The 3,074-nt window shown below is 39.3% G+C and overlaps 1 pseudogene; it reads left to right on the top strand.

The window, feature by feature from the left end:
* Nucleotides 1-1,437: 1,437 nt before the first annotated feature.
* On the top strand, nt 1,438-2,230 carry LOC105084386 (vacuolar-sorting protein SNF8-like; annotated as a pseudogene).
* The last annotated feature ends 844 nt before the right edge of the window (nt 2,231-3,074 follow it).

Below are 3,074 nucleotides of genomic sequence, written 5' to 3'. Positions count from 1 at the left end.
TTACATGCACTGGGAAACAAAAAAATTCTTGTGACTTGCTTTATTACAAAATTTGCTTTACGGCAGTGGTCTGGAACAGAGCCCACAATATCTTCAAGGTATGCCTGTATAAAATTTATCTGTCCCTCATGGTTAACAGATTATAAATTAATATTCTCGTATGACAATTTATCTAATCACATGTGTGACTAGACACGTGTGATTAGAGAAGTCGATTTTGCAACTAATTTGTCTTTGCAGGGTCACCACAAACCTGTATTATTCAAGCTAGATGAATACAGGTCTTCTTATTACCTGGTAGTGGGAGTAGAAATGTGTACAATATTCTAGAAGACATTGTAACAATACAGTGAGCAGCTGCTTTCTTACCACTGTAGAGCCCAGAGTTCCAGAAATGGTTGACCAATGTCTTTTATGTTGTGGTTGTCATATCTCTACTTCCTAGGTAGCCTTCAGAAGGGAGCAGAGCTGTGATAATACAAAGGTAGTTGGAATGTCCGTTTCTGACCAACATGAAGTAACAGGGACTAGATTTATCCTCCACCTTATGCAACTAGAAGACAAACAATCAAAATGTATAAAACAATAGTTTCAGACACTGGACAGCAGGCAGTACCAGACTATGATCCCTGAGAAGAGGGAAACAATGTGAGCCCTGTGAGTATATCATCTTTACTGCCTGTAGGCAGCTTCCAGGCTGCAGGACAAGGAAGTGGAATCCAAATGCAGCCCAGAAGCTTCTCTGCAATGAGGAAACAGAGATTTCAGGAGGGCTGAGATGGGTAGACTTTGCAAGGCAGTGTATTTGAGAGGAGGGAGATGCACAGAGGAAGAATTTTGGAGATCTGTAGAATGATACCCTCACTGTCTGAATACTAACTTGTGCATATGTGTGAGGCTGAGGAAAGAACCATGGAAAAGAGTAAACAGAACAATTTTTGGACCTCTTACTGGTATGGGAATAGTTCATGTTCCTACCAGCCAGGGTAGAAAGATTTCATAATACACAGGGAATTGGGTAGAATTCCCAGAATGGTATTAGCCACAGGAACCAATTAGTCCTAGATTAAATGTTGCTGTGGATCTATGCTAAAAAGGCTAAATACAGGCCTCAAAAGGACCCATCTGATTCCAAGTAACTTAATTGCACAGTAGAAAAAAAACATTATTTAAAGGAATACAACATAATCTAGCAATCTTTAATGTAAAACTCATAATATGTGGCATCCATTCATTCAAAAAACATCAAACATCCTTCATACATGCAGGTACGCATTTCATGACCTTGGCTTTCAATGACAGATGCTTGTACCACTCATTTGATATTAAAAATTTAATTATGATAAAAAATATATCAAACATCCAAACAAATCAAGAAAATATTGCCTGTAAATAGGCAATGAAATCAGTCCATAGAGGCCAGTGGCAGATCTGGGGATGCTAGCATCCTGGCAGCAGGATAGCCTACTGGCCCTGGGCAGAGATATACCAGTGCAGGGTAGGAGCCAGCATCATCACCCAGAAGCTGCCAAGGACAGCTATAAGTAACGAGAGACTGACTTGGCTAAGGATCAGCTGGCTCAGATGTCAAAGAAGTTGGACAATTGGGGGTGATTATAACCTGAGGCAATTTGTCAGCAAGAACAAGCAAGAGACCTGGAGGTGTCCTAAGCTCCAGGTGCAGTTTCAGGACATATGTGCCATCACTGGGGTGGATCCCCTGATTTATGGAAAAGGATTTTGGTCTGAGATGCTGGGAATACAGATTACCAAAGTGTGCCAAGTCCTGAAGCACCAGAATGGAAGTCTGAGAACTTCGGAGGAATTACATCAACAAGTTTTACATGGAAGGGAAAAATGTGCCCAGGATGTCAGCCAAGACAACCTGATCAGGGCCATCAATTAAATAAAGACACCTGGGACTGGTTTCAGTATTATCCATCTGGGTGGCATTTACCTTATTCAGTCCATTTCAGCTGAGCTCAATATGGATCACACTGACGTGCTACTGCTGGCAGGGAAAAATGGCTACATGACTATCAGTGAGATCAAAGTCAGTCTTAAATGGGAGACAGAGTGATTATGCCAAGTGCCAGAACACCTGCTGAAGGAAGAACTGGCCTGTCTGGACTTGTAAGTCCTAGAGGAGGCATACTACTATCTGCCAGCTCACCTCACTGACCTCTACTCCTAGGTTACAACTGAGGAGGCCAGAGAATTCCTCTCCTGAACCTCGGAGTGTAGAAAGGGGCACAGCAGCAGGCAGGGAAAAGAGAGAGGAGCTATTTGTTGGTGAATAAAACCTGAGCAATTTTGTTTAAAAATTAGAAATAAATAAATCAATAAAAACATACTCAGATATTACAATGATGATGGAACTAACAATAAGAACATAAAAGCTGCTATTATAAATATGCTCCATATGTTCAAAAAGATGGAGGAAAATATGACCAGGTAATTAGGGAAATGTGAGATATAAGAAAGTTCCAAACATCTGGTTATGAAAAATATAACATCTGAAACAGGAAATACACTGGATGGAATAAAAGCAGATGCTGAAGAAAAGATTGGTGATCTGAAGAAAGAGCAATAGAAACTAACCAAGATGAAGTACAGAGACAAAAAAGGAATGAAAAAAATGAACAGAGCACCACTTGAGTATGGAATAATATTAAGTAGATAAATACATGTATGATAGCCCATAAGGATCCCATAAGGAAAGAAAATAGGTGAAAAGAGGTTTAGAAAAAATATTTAAAGGCAAAATGGCCAGAAATTTTCCAGATTTGCTGAAACCTATAAACCCACAGATTCAAGAAGGTCATTGAATCCCAAGCAGAATAAACCTAGAGAAAACCACATCATGTTATTTCACAATGAAATTGCTAAAGCCAGTGATAGAGAACGTATTAAAAGCACCCAAAGAAAAAAGGCACATTACTTACAGAAGAATAAATATAAGAATGACAATAGACTTATCAGAAACTACACAAATCAGAAGACAAAAGAAAAATATCTTTACCACACTGAAAGGCACAAACCAATCAACCTAAAATTTTCTACTCAACAAAATT

The sequence above is a fragment of the Camelus dromedarius genome, chromosome 8 (genome assembly GCF_036321535.1).
Source record: "Camelus dromedarius isolate mCamDro1 chromosome 8, mCamDro1.pat, whole genome shotgun sequence".
Classification (NCBI taxonomy): domain Eukaryota; kingdom Metazoa; phylum Chordata; class Mammalia; order Artiodactyla; family Camelidae; genus Camelus; species Camelus dromedarius.
This window is presented reverse-complemented; position numbering and strand designations above follow the sequence as displayed.